A 20,136-nucleotide genomic window follows, 5' to 3' on the forward strand; every position below is an offset into this window, starting at 1 on the left:
GAATCTAGCTACGACCGTCGTGCGACAGTTTTTCACGATTTGCGACTGAGTCGCAGGAGTTGAACATGTTCTACTTCTACGACGCGACGGAACCAGTCGCCGACTCGTCATCGTCGATGTGTGCGTTTCTACAATCGGTTGCCGACTGCGCTATAAACTTTAGCCAATCAGAGTGGCGAATAAAAAATCAACATGGCGACCTCATGGACGACCGAATATAAATCATATCAAATAGAATCATAAACAAAAATGTGAATCCCTCGAGGTAATTTAAATTGCTTTCTCACTATAATTTCGCTAATTAGATGGAGAGATTATGGAATAATTAGGCATGTTTTGTATTTTTATGGGGAAAATTTGTGTGCGCGTACCTGCATTCTGTGTGGCGCCATTTTGAACGAGTCACATGATCTATTCGTGAAGACGCCACAAGTCGGTGTATCGGTGTCGATGTGAGCGCGCTCGCGTTCAATCGTACGACCGATAGCAACTGGTCGGCGATCATTGCTGAATTCGATCTGAGTGCAATCTACGATAGTCGCCGATCTGAGCCGGGCTTTATTCCTGTAAATAGCGGTACGTTTAGATTTGCAAACGAAAAGACATCCTTACAAAATACTCAGAAATTATCTAACAATTTAAATATATACAAAGTTAAAAGCAATACAAATATTAAAATTAAAGGATAGTTCAGAGACGATGTAAACTACATTTTAATGATGCGATCATACGCTCTTGGAATGTAAATTCCTGGGTCCCTGTTTAGTTTTGGTTCATGCCTGCGTATATTAATAGCTTCATTGGTTCTTCGGTTTCGTTTGTTGTGGCAATTAACAGCTAACTTTTGACGTTAGTCCAGTTCACTCGGTGGCGCGGGTTTTCAAATAGGTGTTCGGCAATGGCAGATTGGTTAGTGGGTGTTTTCGACATGTGTTCTTTAATTCTGATGTCTAAGGGCCTCTTCGATTCTCCAATGTATGATTCCCCACAGCTGCAGATGACTTGGTAAACACACCCTTTTGGGGAGATGGGTTTGGTGGGGGTTATCTTACCATTTGCTTTTATTAAATCCTTGGTTGTCTTGCCTTTGAGATATGTGGTTTCTATCTGCGCTTCTTGTTTTAATAATCTTCTAATTTGGTGGGAGATGTTTCCGTGGAAGGGTATAAACACTCGTATAGGGGCTTTAACAGGTTTTAGTTTATCTGGTTTTGGTAGGTCGGATAGTGTGGAATTAATAATCTTTTTGACCATCTGTAGCTGATACCCATTGTGTTTGGTGAAAACGTCTGTAAGGTGTTGTACTTCGTGGGGGAGTGTTTCAGGGTCACAAATGTTTTTGGCTCTTTTTGTTAGGGTGGCGACGACGGCTGCCTTAGTGCTGTTAGGGTGGTTTGATTTATAATGAATATACTGGTCCGTGTGGGTTGGCTTTCTGTATACTGAGGTAATTATTTTAGAGTCCTTTCTTTTAACTAGTATGTCTAGGAAAGGAAGACTGTTGCTGGTTTCATTCTCCATGGTGAACTTGATCCTTGGGTGTTGGTTGTTCAAATGGTGTAGTAGGATACCCGCATCATCTTGTTCTTTCATCATGACAACTACGTCGTCAACCTTACGAGACCAGAATAAGGGTTGGAATGGTGCGGTTTCAATGGCTATTTCTTCCAGTGACGTCATGAAAATTTCTGCTATCAGGGGGGATAAGGGACTGCCCATTGGTAACCCATGGATCTGTTGGTAATAGTTGTCTCCCCATGTGAAGTATGTAGATTCCAGGCATTGCTTGATTAGACAGATGATGGTATCGACTTGTAAAGATGTTTCCAGTGGCGTAGAGAGTTGGCGGATGCGGGTTTCTAGGACTTTGAGGGCATCTTCTCTTGGCACATTGGTAAATAGATCAATAACATCGTACGAGAGCATTTTCCCTGGGTTTCTTATCTCTTTGAGTTGGGCGCAAAATTCAGTGGAGTCTTTAATGAACGAATCTGCCATTTTCCCTAGTGGTGAGAGTAATTTTGAAAGATACTTGGCAGTATTGTAATAAACTGAGTCTATGGAGCATATCAGGAGTCTGGCTTTAATTGGATCTTTGTGGATCTTTATTGATGCTCTAGCGTATGGTGAACAGGGGTGGTCTGGTTTCAGTCTGTTATGGATGTTGTCGGTGATCTTCTCCTCTTAACAGAGTGATTTCAAAAGCTTAGCATAATCTTTAACATGGTTATTGGTAGGGTCTTTCCTAAGGCGTCGGTAGGTTGAGGTATCATTGAGTAGGTCTTTCACAAGGGTCTGGTATTCATCTGTGTTCATCACTACTGTTGCCTTACCCTTGTCAGCAGCTACAATGGTTATCTTTGGATCACTGCGAAGGTCTTTTATAGCCTTTTTCTGTTGCAGAGTTATGTTTCTGAACTAACAGCTGCATTTTAAAATGGCTTGGACACTTTGATTTGGAACAAAAATAAAACTTGATTTTTTTGTGGACTATATTATGTCAAAGTTGAAAATCTTACATAGATATAATGATACAATGAACCGTTATAGTTTTCCACTGTCGACCCCTACGCGCAAGCGAATTATTGAAATAAAAATTAAACCATATGTTAGTCCCGAAATGACCTAGTTTGTGTCGAGTGGACGTTAAACCGAATTTCTCTCTCTCTCTCTCTCTCTCTCTCTCTCTCGCCTCTTTAAGCTAGGAAATAAATAATTCAAACCCCATGAAAGAAATAGAAATAATATTTGGTGTGTGCAAGTAAACGTAAACATAGGTATTTTTTTCTTGGCCTCATGACATAATAACTTCAGTCTTTTTATATCTTTATAATGCAAAATACAATTTCAGACCAACTAGACAAAGATATGAAGCGTGTTTAATAATAAAAAAAAACTGTAATTCCCTTCATCGCCTGACTATATTTTACCCCGCATCTGCCAAACTGACGCATTAACTACGTTTTCCACCCGATAATGTGCGCAATAATTATACCAAAAAAACAACAACAAAAAACCCCAAAAAATAAAAAAATAAAAATAAATAAAAAAATACATAGCGAAATGATAGCTATGTCTGAATCTCTCGGAACCGTACATAGATCAGCAAAAAAAACGACGACATATTTTAATACAGGAAATGGGTGTTGACGCTGTACTATGAATATTTAGAGACTAGCATACCAAGAATGTATTATATATGTTAACAATTATAGCGGAATCAGTCTGTAACCAATATTAGTAATGATCGGAAATAAAATAGGGTTTAACGTCCTACTTGTCTGTACCAACCAGGGGTAATGATGAGTGTCGTGCAAAACCAATGCATGCAGGGAGGGGAGCGCAAAACACTTCGTGTTGTAGGCACTCCACACTGGTTAAATTCCCATATCCGGACTTATACAAAAGATAAAAGTATGAATTCGAGAGGCGTTGCCTTTGTCATTTTGTAGGTGTGGATAGCCACGACAAACTGTCCATAAAATACACAGCTACGCAGTTTACATCCTATCATTAATTAAACATATCTAGATATCAAGATATTAAACATTGATTGCGCACGTAGTTTGTTAGACTAACCGCTATATAAGGACGTAACTCTAGTAATTCCTAACTACTCATCTAGTCATAGAACAAGGACACACTGACAACTGCGAACCAACAGGGTTGGATCTATATACGGTAAGTACATATATATATTTTATTTAATTTTTTATCATATATCAGATTTTTATATAATTGTTGTAAATATATGTGCGACATGAAAATATTGCAATTTAATTAGAACTTAAATACGGTAATAAATTAAATATTAAAATCGATTTTGATATTAATGCAACTTAACAGATCATTTACATTCTTCGCATTATTTTTTTCCTTGGTATTGATGTTTCCTGTTATTCTATTTTCATCAGTGTATTTGTTTTTACGTATGTGTTTATAATGATTTTGAAAGACATTGCGGACCCATGTACTTGATATGAAATATATGTTTGTCTGTTATTGCGTGTAATGTCTGTGCAGTTTGTCTATTCAGACGGGTATAAATAAAATGAGGTTTAACGTCCTACTGTTCTGCTCCTATACTGGGCTAATGAAGACGGGCATACGCCATACAGTGTGCTATGAGGGAAATTTTGCCCGGGCAGCGGCACTATCGCCTACTCTTATATCGAATTCCAACTGCCAAGGGATCTTTTACGTGCATTCCAATGTATACACGGGACCTCGGTTTTTCGTCTCATCCGAAGGACTACAGACGGGTATACTTATCATCCGTGGCAAATGCGACTTAAGGAAATACCAGACAGGTCGTTAAAGACGTCATTGTTAAAATTCGGGAAAATATTATTAGGATTATTTCGACTTAAGAATTATATACTTCCTTCTTCTTAAGTCAAATTTCCTCATCATCTGTGGGAAAGTTAACTTGAGACATTTCCAAGAAAACAATTAACCGAAATTCTGAAAACCGATGCTAACGACATTGTTACAATACATAACTATAAAAATCCATTACAATTGGTCATACCCAATGTTAAAGGCAGCCTAGCCGCCCTAGAATGCAAAAAGCGTACTTCATACTATGACGTCGTACTTCAATTGGCGGAATATTAGAATTTTTCGAAGAGCGTAGCCCCAAAGAAGGGGAACACCAAGATGAAATGCCCTTGTGAAAAGATTGACAATTTCGAGTGGGGATCACGTGGCTAAGTGGGTATGACGCTGGCTCGCTAGCCTGGAGGTCGGGTGTTCGATCCCTGCATTGGCCGAGAAAGTTCATCCAGATTTTCCGGCGTGGTTCCCCCTTGTCAGTGATGCAGAACAGAGGAGCTGACAAGGACAGCTGTCTAGTCCCTCGGATGAGACGAAAAACCGAGGTCCCGTGTATGTATACATTGGAATGCACGTAAAAGATCACTTGGAAGTTGGAATTCGATATAAGCGTAGGCGATAGTGCCGCTGCTCGGGCAAAATTTCCCTCATAGCACACTGTATGGCGTATGCCCGTCTTCATTAGCCCAGCATAGGAGCAGAACAGTAGGACGTTAAACCCCATTTCATTTTATTTCGATTCAAAAGCAAACTCTTAGAACTGCTAGATGAACAACAGTGTCGAGTGCCGGTCGGTTAGTGGGGAAACTGGTATATCGTCTTTCAAATACAGCGTGATCATCACCCAAAAGAAACCTTTATTCTTTTTACATCTTTAAACAGGTCCGCTTCCAGGAATATCAGATAGATGTGGTGTGATAAAACTAAGGAATGATTCCAATATATTGATAGTACTGCTAATGTGTATACGAAACAATCCAAGATATGAAAAACATCGAGCAAATATCTTAGTAAAACTATATATGCATGCAAAATAATACATACAGTATTTGCTTATGCAGCCTGTGTAAAATAATCCTTCTACGTTACGTTTTTAATCGTCATTTTGATCGTAATTATTGTAACGAGTAAAATGAATCCCGAATTAAAACGACCAAATTCCCCAAATTTTCCTCATAGCAAACTGTATGACTGTAGAACAGTGGGACTTTAAACTATACTTAAAATTGCATTTCATTTTATTCGCTCACGCGTGGAGCCGCGGTGGCTCAGTGAGTAAGATTCTCGTTAACCAGGAACTCTCAGGTTCCCTCCCAATGTCAGCCGAGCAAGTCGCTCGAGATTTCCCAGCGCGGTTTCTCCCCCTTGTTAGTGGTGCAGGACGGAGGCCTAGAAATACATTGTCCTTCCAGTGATTACTTATTATTACCACTGAAACATCAGGGGTAATGTAATGATCAATGGTTATTCGTTGGTGATGGAAAACCGCCACAAATTAATCGTCGATGTACATAGTTTTTAAATCAATCGGAAAAGAATGGTATATACGTCTAGACCCACAGACCTTGCAGGTAGTTAAAAAATTGGATTAATCGAATTTCAGCTTCCCTATCAATTAATGGGCTTGGTTGATTTCGACCAGTTTTTTGCTATAAGATTTATTGATTGAAATTTTAATTTATCTGAATTTTTCAGCCAATTAAACGACCAAACTCGGCGGAAATATTCTAATTCTATCCTCTGTAATTTAAAGATGCGTTCCCAGAAAAGTATTTATCGGGTGGTTATTTCCAATAAAAGTATGGTAATTTTGGTATATATGGAAAGTAGAGATATCCAATCTTACTAGAAAAATACTGGATTCCCCGAAAAAGACTCATGGAGCGTATACAGGACAAAATGTAAGGGTTCCCCTAATCAACAGCCCGACGATTAGGAATTTCTGCACGCGTGATGTCAAAGGTCACACGCGAACATTGAGCGCTTGATGTAAAAGTTGATAAACTTTATGAAGAGTTAGACGTACAACACATTCTGAGATAAAAATGACGGGAAAAGACGCGGGTAGTGGATAATCCGAGAATTTAATTAGGATTCGATATTTGTAATAAATAGTAAGCAATTAAAGACAACATCGTCTTATGTATGCAATGAATTCTCCTCTGACTTCCAAGAGAGGTAAGTCACGTGACGTAAACATGACCTGGTTTGATTGAATTTTTATAGCAGGACATTCCTTCGAAATTACAATGTTTGAGAAGGATTTGAAGCAAAATTATGACAAATTAATTAGTTTGAATATGTTTTTAGTCCCTATATACCATTAAATCACCCAGTTTGTACGCGGGAACCCATCTTTAAACACAAGATGGTGTAAAACAATATCCCATTTACCTTTGTAAAATATTTTCCTTTTCTGGATATAGAAGATTCTATTATTAGGAAATATTATATGATAGGTGTCTAGTACAAATACAGAACAATCCTAGAGAGAGAGAGAGAGAGTTGGAAGGGCAGGAGTAATTTCGGCTCAAACATTCTACTTGGTGCTTAAAGGCTCAATACCACTCTTGTTGTAACTGAATAATATGTCCCAATCTTTATTCTGGTCAACAAATTGTACTATTTTACAATATTCTAATTAATTGATGATACAAATTTCATCGTAACACACCTAATTTAAAAAAATGGAAAAATTCAACTAAATGATTTGAAAGTCCTGACGTGAAGCTTTTCAAACGCGACTTGGGTTTAAAAATATTTTTGAATCCTCTGGACAAGTAAAATAGGATTTAATGGATAATTTACACAACAGGTAAGACACTAACACATCTAGTACTTAGAATAAGGCTATTTTTTATTTTCTGGAGCTGTCAAGCCAGCAAGAGTGTTATTGTCCCTTTAATGTCTTATTTAGGAGTGGTGGTGTGGGCGGCGCGTGGGCGGACGATTTAATGTGCCATTGCGATTTTAATCATCATTGTATACTTAATCAATATCAACAGTAACTAGTTATTCTCCCACACAATACTACTGATAATTTTACGAAACATGAATAATTTATATGATATTTCATCGGACAATAAAGGTACGCCATCGGTTAGCTAATTGCCGCCACGGGAATACAGCCGTAAACTGAAATCCAGTTTGTTTACATTGACAACATAAAAATGCTCTACAAATAGCTTACACTGATTTTAGATGTTCGTTGTCGAAAAAAGAAACATCAAACAGGAAAATATGAAAGGGGTCCACTAGTCCGCGGGTGCACTAGTCCGCCGTTTTAGGTCATGTTTTGTCATGGTCAAAGGTCACGATCAGACCGGGAAGTCAAAATATTGTTACATGGGTATCAAAAGAACCAGCGAATATTAGAAGATATCGATCAATCGAAACAGCTACCAGGGTTTGAAAAATGCAAGACATATATGGATATCACATAAATCATAATACAGCGGATGATAAAACCTAAATTCAAATACCCAAGATCGGTGCCTATTTTGTCAGTGTGGGTGCGTTACATTTCATTTTGAGGGTGGGTATGTTATGCCATTGTCAGGGTGTGTGCGTGATGTCATTGTCAGGGTGGGTGCGCCGTTACGTTTCATTGCCAACGTAGGTGTGTTGTTACATTTCATTGTTAGGTTGGTTGCATTATGTCAGAGTGGGTGCATTATGTCATTGTCGGGGTGGGTGTGTTATGTCATTGTCAGGGTGGGTGTGTTATGTCATTGTCAGGGTGGGTGCATTATTTCATTGTCAGCGAGGATGTGTTACATTTCATTGTTAGGGTGGATGCGTTAGTATTATTGTCAGAGTTCGATTTTTCAATCGAAAAAATGACAATAATAGATATCGGCGGACTAGTGCACTCGCGGACTATTGAGCATTCGCCGAAAAGATGATGACGTTGCACTTGGATATTTATGCACTTTAAAGAGTGATATAAGGGAATGTTTGTTTGAAACGATAGAAAATATCGATGCAGATTTTGTGATGATGTGGCAATTATCTCATCAGACATAAATGATTGTCATCTAAGTAGGGAAGGTCAATTTTGAGATCATATTATTGATATCATATTTAATGTTAACGGCGATGTAGAAGAAATCGGGTATTTTAAACTCAATTTCATCACAAATACTCGTTTCTCAGTTGAGTAGTTCACATAACGAACGCAATAAATTGACAAATCTTTAACGGTCATGGTCCAAATATTTCTACAGACACACAATACTTAAATAGAGATGACTGATATAGTTAACAGAATTGACTTTTAAAAAAACTATTAGGCGCCTCCGTTCGTACTCCGTTCTAAATTAAAAATTGTGTTCATGACAGAACCAGAACTATCAAAATAAAATGTCAATAGGAAAGGGTGGACACACGACTAATTTTGACACACACAAGAAAAACACAATTTGCCGAATGACTGTAGACTTCTGGGCGCCATATTACACGATATAATAGTTTAATGCATTCATTTAACAAAGGGTGGTGCTTCAACCGAGTCCCCTTAGAACTTTGCTAAACGATGATCGGCTGACGGTGTTCATTATACCCTCATGACCACGATTGTGACTGAGAGTGGCATGGACGTAGCGAGGTCTTTGTCAGCGTACGAAGAGTGTGGTTGGTGTGGAACATGGTACGCATAGTCGCGATTTTGCGCGAACTGAGAGCAGTGGCGGCGCCAAGAGGGGGCAAGGGGGGGGGGCGTTTGCCCCCACATAAATCTGGTCTGCCCTCTGTTTGCCCCCCCCCCCCATAATTTTGGAAAATAAAAAAAAATTATTTGTGATATGTTTCGGTAATCAATACCTTCTACGGTGATTAAATCCCACATCCCCAATCAGTCATAGACTTGCATGTTGTAGAGTCTCAGTGATTTCTTACCAAGCCCATCCTGCTGTAAACCTACTATAAACAATAACACGTGAACCACTTGAGAAGTGCTTTTTACGATCCTCAAAGTTTTTATGTATATAGGTTCAAAGCGGCGAGAATATGCATTCACTTGATACACTCACTCCGTTCGTTTGACATTTCCCTTGAGGTTCGCAGGTCCGTTCATTTGACACTTTCCTCTCTTGGGTCGGATAGCTTAGTGATCAGGCGACAGATGGTATCTGATCAGCTCTATCTCGACAATCGGTGCCTAAATACTGTCAGACAGGTCCCCCATACCCTCCCTACTTTGGCGCTCGTGAGTGGGTTTCGGTCGTTTGACTCTTTATCTCAACGATCAGTGCCTGAAATACTGCCAGACTGCATTCCCGGCAGTATGTTTTTCTAAAAATTTCTGGGGGAGGCCCCCCTACCCGTAGTTGAAGCTCGTGCTTTTGCCTCCTTAACCTTGGACTTTGCCCCAGCTTTGCCCCCCCCCCCCCAACCACCGGCAGCTGGCGCCGCCACTGACTGAGAGTGTAGTTGCCTTCACACTTGAAGGTGTCTGCATTTCACCTCGACATCACTACGCTCTATAGAATTTTTGCGCTTAGTTAGTGCGTAACGAGGTCTTCGTTATGTTTGAAGGGGCTATAACCCATGTTTTGTAAGAATATAGAAAGAGACCCTCTTTAACTTAGGCTAAAGGGATAACCTTCCTTAGATTTAAATAACTGATTTCGAATAAAAAAATAAATGGTTGGCCAACACAGGGCAACTGGACATTGGTGACACTTGAATGCCGAACAATATGAGACTGTAGTAAATTTGCAAAAATGAAATGAAATGGTTTTGAACATCTTAGGATGCTTTCCTGCATCAAGGCGGACAGACGCTATGCAGTGCTATTGAGGGAAATCTTGTCCAGCATCTTTAATGTGCTACTAATGATATACCTCGGTTTACCGTTCCATATGTATACCCGAATAATAATGAACTCGTGTGATACTCAAAGATGGTGTTTTGTATTGTCTCGTTATCTTTCGCTGACCTTTCTTAATAAGTTCAGGTATCAAAACAAGACAATAAAAGCTAAAACTATTAAATTTAATAGACGGTATAAATGGTATTTGTATAGAGATGTACGAATACCAATCATAAAATCACATTTATGTATATTCGATTTAGAAAGTCCAAAATATGTATTACATCAATCTAATTTCAATGCATATTACGGCAAATCGAATTTGTTTTTTGGTTTTTTTTACAAACAGGCAGAGATCTCTATGATTTTATACAGAAATGAAATGAAATGGGGTTTAACGTCCTACTGTTCTGCTCCTATACTGGGCTAATGAAGACGGACATACGCCATACAAGTGTGCTATGAGGGAAATTTTGCCCGGACAGCGGCACTATCGACTACTCTTATATCGAATTCCAACTGCCAGGGGATCTTTTACGTGCATTCCAATATATACACGGGACCTCGGTTTTTCGTCTCATCCGAAAGGACTAGGCAGCTGTCCTTGTCAGGCCCTCCGTTCTGCACCACTGACAAGGGGAAACCAGCGTCTTAACCAACTAGCCACCGTGGCTCCCTATGATTTTATACAACTGTATGTCTCTTTAAATATAATTTATGTCAATTATGTGGTGTATCATTGTTTTGGGTTTTTGTTATTGTTGGACCTTGTACTATTATGATAATCCATTGACATAACCGTTTTTTCTCGTTAACAAATTTATGTTTATTGTATTATTCTGTCGGGGGGGGGGGGTGTTCTCGGGGGTGCTGTAATATTAAAGGACAATGTATATCTATTTTTTATGGACGAAAATTTTTTTCGCGGTGGGGGGGGGGCTTCGCCCCTTTCTTACGGGCCTGTATTCTGTACCATTGTTTGTTTTTTTTATTGTTTTTATTGTTGGACCTTGTACTATTGATAATTGATTAAATTAATCAATTTCTACTAAACAAATTTATCCCCATTGTATTTACGGAGACGTGGCAGTGCATGTGTGCTTATGCAACAGTTAAGCGAAATCAAAGACGATTTTCTGAGGTGGATTACGTGACGTTGCTCTGAGGTGGTGCAGGTGTGTATCTAAGGTGGGGGTTCAAGGGGGGCATTTTGTTGGAACAAACAAACGTGCGAACCATTAATGCCATTTTGACTCACTCCACTCGCCTGTGTATGTATGTAACTACACGGCCAGGAACATTCACATCACACTGAGCTTTCTGGGTTCTCTGGACTATTTCACCAGCAAAGGAAATATACTATATATTGGCTCCGAAATAATATATACCTTTTTAGGCTGGACCTCTCCCACCATCGCCAAACATACTCCCGTGAAAAGAAAAATGGAGGAAACAAAAAACGGCTATAACGTTGTGTAATTTAATGTAATAATCATTTTACATCCCCGAGGCTTTCTACCTCCCCCATAAATGTCTAAACGAAACGTCATATGTCGTACACCAATCATGTAACTCCATTCTGGACAGATACATAAATATTAAATTGTTGAAATGGAATAAAATGGGGTTTTATGTCCTACTCCAAATGTCGGGGTTGCTTTTATGCGCATGACAATGTGTACACGGAACTTCGTCCCATCCGAACGTATAGAAGCTCTTTTTCCAACCAGCACCACTGACAAGGAGCAAGAACGATAGAAAACCCCGAGCAAATTTATTGGCCTATACTGGGATTGAAACCTAGACGTGACCTAGACCTATATTCACTGATTCAATAAATTTTGATAAACATGTTTACAACAATCTAACGTTTTAAAACAATCGAAATGACCTTGACACTTCCATTGTCGCCAATCTCGCCCGTAAAGTGATAATTATTATCTTTTAATTTAAAATATGCTGTAAAGTGGTTAACATTTACAAATATGATTAAATTAAAATTAATCCACACCAAAGTTATTAACTATTGATTGTGGGATAATGTCCTTCAAGGAAATATTCCAAGAGTCAAGAATTTCTTAACAGGGCAAAATGGAATCGGGATTAAGGCAATTATGATAAAGTAAGCAAAAAAAAAAATGTTGCCAATAAGGCTTTTTTAGGTCTAGTCGTATTCTAGATATGGGATTTCAAATATATCGGATCACTATGAACCATTTGACGACTGCATCATTGATTCCGCTATTGGGTTGAGCCGGCGATGGGGCTGCATGTGGCAACGTCTTTTGCCAAAAAGCATGCACTAGGAGGTTCATAGAAGCCGTGTAATAACTCAAACTGGGAGTAGTATATTAAAACTGAAATATATATACGTCACCCATCTTGCAACCTTGTTATTCTTCGCGTCAAAATCGTGAACATTTACTAAAACCGGGCCGAAAATTATGCCCAATTAACCAATGCATAGCAGAATATTGCAGAGAAACTAATTGCGTGACAAACGAGGCAATCAGCACGGATACAATGTAAACATTACTGTTTAGAGACAAACAATACTTTCATCGTTATTATACCTTATAGAGCGGGAGCCCAGGGGGGTAACCTAGCTGAAAAGTGTATCAATTTTCTCCTATATGGTACCAATGCATGATGTAAGTCTGTCGGGTTTTGGGTGGTGGGTGTGGTATTCCACGTCCAAAATGCCATGCTCCCCAACTAGGCTAGATTAGCTCAAAAGTGTACCACACGAAAATCTTACTGCAGTGTACCGTACATCTTCAGGTGTTACAAAAACACTCTGACAGACATTTCTAGTGGTGGGGTACCCCTGACAGAGCTATGTAATTGCCAGACATTTGTATCCCTGACAAGAGTTATCTAATTTCCAGGCCATAGCTAGGCTAGATTAGCTGAAGTCTGTACCACCTAAAACAGCTTTGGAGTTGTTTAGTACCACCACAGGAATCATGAATGACCACCACCAGAAACCCGACAGACTTACATTCTGATGATACCAGTTATACATGCATTGATACCATATAGGTGAAAATGGATATACTTTTCAGCTAGGTTGACTCTCTGGGCTCCTGGTCTATTAAATCACTGTCCAAAGTTTTAGGGAAGACCCCAGAGTAAACCAAGGGCTGTCATGTTGCTGTATTTGGGATAGATTTAATTAAACGGGGAGAATAGACACACTCCTTCAAAAGCTCAAGTATCAAAAGCCAATCCAACAATGGATGCGTAACCAGGTGCCAGTTTCACAAGGCATTCTCAGAATTAAGTTAAGAATTAACTCAACTTTCAATCACTGTTTATAAGAAATATCTTTAATCCAGAAACACAAACAGTTGCACATAGTTTCTTATTGATGTATTTGATACACTGAAACAATAAACGTCTAATAAAGGGCTATATCTTAGTTAAAATAAGGTGAACAATTTTGAGTAAATTCTTAAGTCTGAGAATGTTTTGTGAAACCGGGACCAGATGTAGGAATTTATTGGTAACGTAACCAGGTGTAGGAATGTATTATTATTGGTAACTTAACCAGGTGTAGGAATTTATTGGTAACGTAAACAGATGTAAGATTTTATTGGTAACCTAACCAGATGTTGGAATTTATTGGGCTTCTGTGTCCATTTGAATACTTATAAAACTGACAGCATTTTATTGATTTCTGCCGCAGTAATTAACACTCGGTACTCTTCCTTTTTCCTGTAATTACAGATGACGTCCACGTGTTGCCTAGTACTATTAGTTGTATGTGTAGTTTTGCTGGCGGGAGTTTGGAGTGACTGCGATATTGGATTAAATGGAGGTATGTATATGTATATAAGTACGAATTATAGTCGCTCTCTAAGTTTATTTTTGCACGCGCTATGACATCAATCACACAGATGACTTTTGTTTGTCACAGTGCTTTAAGTATTTTAATAATACATTGTTGTTTGCGGGATCTTTCGTGGAATGCTAATTAACAAGGCAGGTCATATAGTATAACTGTCGGTTTCTTTCCCGGTTTCCTTTTATAGCTCATTTTCAGTTTCTCACGAATTCCCTGTAAGATTATGCGCTTTAGAAGTCAGATGCAGGGGCGGATTGGGCCGCCCGAAGTGCCGGTCGGACAAAAAGTGAAAAAAATAATTCTGTCCAATTCGCCTAAAAAACCTATGGGGGGGGGGGGGGGGTATTGGACCGGCCATGGAGCGATGATGATCATGTTGTATGTGGCCGGTGGCTTTAACAAGCCGCCACGCCATCACTGGAGTCTGGAATGGCCTGGTATAATAGACTTTCTGGGCCGGGTGTGCTGGGTGTGGGCATTCCAAATTTCATCCGAAAATTTCATCGGATTCACTCGACACTGTCGCCCGCAAATTTACTAATTATTAAGTCACCTGCACCCTGTTTGTGGGGATACGCCAGAAACGTCTGCCGATGGTTCGTAACTCAAAAAAAAATTCAAATTTAAGGTCTCGGCAAAATTTGATGATAGCTGGTTGGCTGGCTGAATATGAGTGCGAGACGATTTCCTGAGGCTGGTGTTTTTTAACCAGTTAAATTCTCTTGAATCTTGACGATACAATGATAATACGTTAATTAATAATATGACGATACGATAATTTCACAGGTTGATGGTTGTAAATTACTTGCAGGTCGGGGTTTTGGCCTAAATTAATCGATTTATGAGATATATTATTTGACAGATATTATAATCAGATATGCCACCAAATCGCATATTTGGGGTTCATTTTCCAAAATTTTCCCGGGGGAAAGCCCCGGACCCGGACACCGCGGTCCGTAAAAGGGGCCGCTCCGACACGGGAGCCCGGGTGGTTCCCAGCCCCAATCCGCCCCTGGTTTGTTTTTTCTTTACCGCTCGATTTCATTGAATTTCGATATGAAGAATTGTATATTTCATATTGATATTTTCAGGAAAGAATTTTTGTGAAATTGGAGGTGTAAAATTAAGAATAAATGAAACAAGAGTATTAAGTAGAACGTGTAAAGAATGTATGTGCTCTAAAGAATACTGGATTTGTTGTGGGTAAGTATTTTATTTTACTTTGGGACAGTTTTTTTGTATATTGAACAGTTGATCAATTATATACTCTTCAAAAAAAAGTAGGGGATATTCAGAAACAATACAAAACTGCGGAAATTCACTGCTGTTTTTATTAGAGGTAACCAGTGTATGTTAATAACAGGTCAATTGCCTACACATGAACATAAACAGTTCATATGGGCGGCTTATCCGACGGCCCTTTTTCACTCGCAAAGAGATACACTGTCAAAAGTGAAAATGGACGTTTTTGATTTTTTGTCTTAATGTCACTGATAATGAGTAATTGCTCCACCAATCCTCTGACTTTCAGCAATTCGCCGTGGCATGCTCCTAATCAACCGTCCCACTTCTCTTGCAGTGCCACGGCCAATTCCTGCAGTGTTGTCGGTTGACGTTGACGTTGACGTCGACAAACACGTCTCCCGATCAAATTAAATGTAACACACTAAAGCAAAGATACGCTAAACTGTAAATCTTATGCAAGAAAGCACACATGGATAGGATAAACCAGCAAGCGGCAGTGTTCATCAACCCTTCCTTGAAGTGTCAAATTTGACAATGAACCCCTCCCACGTGTATGGCGCTATTGTGTGTCGCACATGAAGCTCAGTGGTTCTGTTGGGGCGATAAGTGTTCATCATCTGTGAACATACTCTCAAAGCAGGTTAAATGTCCATGACTATTTATCATATCACAACCTGCATAGCTATTGGCATTTCAATATGCCCTACTTTTTTTTTGAAGAGTATAATTTGTATGTAATCCCTATAATGTGCGATATTCCTTAGTTTAAACTTTCCCCCAAAAACATTTTGGTTCAGATTGCAATCAAATCGATCAATCCTACCGTTGGTTATGGCCATTCCGGACTTCACAATAGTTCTTGTTGATTTCACGCCGCCATCTTTAATTTCTAGTTATCGTCTGTTGCCATATGAACGATAATAACCATTTTCTATCCACAAACATCGAGGCCAATTAATCCAGCCAATAATTTTTTGTTTTTGTTTATCTTTATGATTTATTTTATTTTTCAGAATGGGCTACCGGGATGCGTCAGTGAAGGAAAGAGGGTGTTTTATCAAGATCTATGAGAATTGCTGTTATCAATTTGTGAAAACCTATAATGAAAACATTCCATGTTCCAGTATGCAATGTTTACAAAGATCACACAAGTGAATTAAGACTCTTTCTACGTAGACGGTATAGTGTGAGATGTCTACCGTATGCAGTGTTCTAATATTCAAAAGTACCGGGGTCGTTTGCTAGAAATATATAAAGGACGTATCTTCTTCGTTATGTAGCGCTAAACTTTCGATTACAACCAAGTTGCCTTCTGTACCATTAAATTTTCATTCTGGCATGGGAAGCGGAAGTCGGTCGATGTATCTGTTTTAATATCGTATTTGAAAGTTTAAATATGAAAAAAAATATTTTTCCAATCTTAATTATAAAATAATATATCGACCCAACAAAACAATTGAATACATTGACACTTTTATTTTTCACCCAAATGAAAAGCTGCTGCGATTGTTCTATGGCTCATCTTAACTTGGTTTTGTGTTTCAAATCTCCATTAACTTTGTGTTGGGTAAGACTGCTCCCACAGGCGTGTCTCCAAAAATGGGATCTGGACCTCCTCTGCTCAAATTCCTGTACACGTCCCAGTCACTAAGATAAAGTCCACTGTGGCATCGATCTTTAGAAAACCTCATCTGATTAATATTCAGAACTCTATTTCGTTTCGTATAATAATATTACACTTTTGTCTGCCTACACTCAAATGTGCAGGTGATCTATGACTGAATAACGTAGATTATTATGATGAACTTTTTTTTTTTTTTTAGTTCTTTACGTCTCTGTAGGTATCTCACTATTTCTAGAACACTCGATTTCTCTTCGCTATTGCGTTATTTATAATCTTGACATATTCCTATTTACTATAAAATGATCTTGATTTCACCCTTTCCTAATGAATTGATGTATCTGTGCTGCCCATCCCAAGCCATACTCTATATAGTGTTTATGCTGTCACAGATGCCATTTAATTGTGACCTCTCCTTCCCCACCCCATACTTTATATTTTATGTTTTTTCAGGTGCCATTTAATGTAGGTTTCCATCTTATATCTTTCCAAGTCATTAACCGTTACTTTTATATAGGATGTGTTCCGTTGGGTGTAAAAATAGTTCAGTGATTCATTTATCCTTAATCAAATCAAAGGTTAAAGAATAAGTAGGGTAATGAGCTGAACAGGGATGTCTAATGAGAATCTAATTCCCCTGTCCGCTGCAAATAAACTGCTAAAGCTGCACAGATTTAAATCATAATACCTTTATAAAAGGAAAGTTAACGATATTAGCCGGAATAGCCTCTGTCGGGGAACATGTCTCGCACCGCATTGCACACGTAGATATTGAAATAAAAATTACCAGACGCTAAAACCCCATGCTATTTTAACTGATATACGTGTCATTACCCATCCTGACTTTGCCTTCATGGAAATAAAATAAAATGGAGTTTAACGTGTAACTGCTAAACCAACATGAAGAAAGAAATTTTGTCCGACAGCGGCGTTTCCTGTTACTCTTCTTTGAATTTCGTATCATAGGGCCTGTCATTGAGTCAACTGGCGTGGTTTCGAATCCCCGGTTGTACGTGACAAGGAGTAGGGTCGCCTGTCAACCTCGTGGGTTTTCTCCGGGTCCTCCGGTTTCCTCCCACTGCTAAAGACCCCTATGCGCAAACGAATTATTGAAATAAAATTGAACCATGTGTTAGTCTCGAAAGGACCTAGTTTGTGTCGAGTGGACGTTAAACCCCATTTCTCTCTCTCTCTCTTTCAATTTCATCTACATGGGGTTCTTTTAAATGCACGCCAATGTGTACCCTGGACCTCGGTTTTTTGTCCCATCTGAATTCAGAATAAGAGTAGGCCATTTCGCCACTGTCCGGACAAAATCTGGATGGAGTAGAAAAGTAGGACGTTAAACCCCATTTTATTTCATAACTTGCAACTACTACAATGGATGATTGATTGGTCTGTGCGTATATGATATCTATATTGTTGCATAAAGCCCTCTGTAGACCGACTAACAAATGTTTTATATATTTTAAAATTTCCCGCAAACGAAGAATGTTCAACACAACCGACCAGCATTTGTTCAAAAGAGACCGATGTTATTGTCATATGAAATCCAACATACACCGACAAACTTTTGTCGGAAAACATTGTTCGGCCAACAAATGTGGGCTTTAGCCAAATGTAACACATTAGATGATACTTTATTCATTATCTTGTATTGACATTCTGTTGTAAACTTTATTTGCAGTGGTTAACAGGGCCTCCCACGACGTCATATTATGTACTAATCATTTATGTGCCTGAATTAAATGAAAAATGAATAAAATAGGTTTTCCGCTAACTCTTAATGCATCCCCATTTATTACCTAAATTTAGGTGGTTTATACTCTATAATTGTATTTAATCATACTTTTAATCTGGACAATATAAATAATTGTATATCACATTAACATTATATAGATCTAAATATATATATTATATGTAAAAAGTTTTCATGTTGAGTTGGGATTGAATGGTAGTTATTTTCGAAGAGCAGACAAATTGCCTGAAAATATATTTTGATATGATTTTAATTAACGATATTGTTAAACTACACATTTTGAACTTTCAATTATACTCAGTTAATATGAATGTAAATAATTATTCATTGGAGATTACTTATTGATATTAATGAAAGCTCAATTGAATATTTTCCTGTGGCTGTATGAGTACTTGAAATTGTTATTCCTATAACGTACTTGAGAACAATTAAACGCTGTTATAATAATGCCAATTGTTAAATTAGTTAATGTATATAACGGAGAACTTATAGTTATGTTGAACAGACATTGTCAGCGTCACGTATTTCAACTGTGGTTAGTATAATGTAATGTAAAATAGTGACATTAATGTTATAAAATAGCACTTCCTCTTCTTTCATTTGTTATCAATAGTGCGTATATAACTTATTTATTTTATATGATTTTCCCCATTATTTTACAAAATGCACATAGCAGACCCAGTGCCGGACTGGGCCCATCTGTCCACCTGTCCGTGACAGGTGGACCGAAACTCATTAAAAAAAAGTGGGCCTAAGCCTATAAAGAAAAAAGAAAAAAGAGAAAGAAAAGAGAAAGAAAGGAGAGGAGGAGGAAAGAAAAGAAAGAAGGAAGGAGAGGACAGGAGACAGACAGGACAGGAGAAAGAAAAGATAGGAAAAAAATGACAGACAACACAAAAGAAGAAGTGTACATATGTACTAGAATTCTCAAATTCATCTAATGATAGTGCTCTTAGGTCTTCTGTTATCTAATTGTATCAGGAAATCAAACGTTTTCCTTCTTCTGCTTAGGTTTGAAATGCCTGGAAAATGGGTTTGCGGTTGTCAATTTTCAAAATTTTCCTGGGGGAGAGCCCCAAAGACCCCCTCGGACCTCGCTCGTTACACGCCTTCGGCGGGTACTTGTGTGGGCCTTGGTCAATGACCTGACAGGTGGGCCTTCGGCTCACCAGTCCGGCACTGAGCAGACCTGATACGCTATGCTCGTTCCCTGATCCCTTTTCATAAATTTTGAAACATTGTTTACAAAAAAAGGTTTGATAATAAAAGAACAATCAGTGTATCGAGAGAGAGAAATGAGGTTTAACGTCCACACGACACAAACTAGGTCATTTCCGGACTAAAATATGGTTCAATTTTATTTCATTAATTCGCTTGCGCGTAGGGGAAATGTATCGAACTACGCCTGTAGCTGAGCTGTATTTGTTATGACATGCTTGGTTGACATGATCTTCCGGATCGTGAAACCTAGTTCTACTTGAGTTTGCAATCGCCCATCAAAGCCCCCGCGTTCACCA

General features: G+C 38.6%; 1 long non-coding RNA gene across 1 annotated transcript; it reads left to right on the forward strand.

The window, feature by feature from the left end:
* Positions 1-3,542: 3,542 nt before the first annotated feature.
* LOC130012457 (uncharacterized) lies at positions 3,543-17,182 on the forward strand. The gene is made up of 4 exons (XR_008787892.1): positions 3,543-3,681; positions 13,877-13,967; positions 15,086-15,197; positions 16,253-17,182. It is a non-coding gene; the product is annotated as an uncharacterized LOC130012457 (long non-coding RNA).
* Positions 17,183-20,136: the final 2,954 nt, after the last annotated feature.

Source organism: Patella vulgata, chromosome 1 (genome assembly GCF_932274485.2).
Source record: "Patella vulgata chromosome 1, xgPatVulg1.2, whole genome shotgun sequence".
Lineage (NCBI taxonomy): Eukaryota > Metazoa > Mollusca > Gastropoda > Patellidae > Patella > Patella vulgata.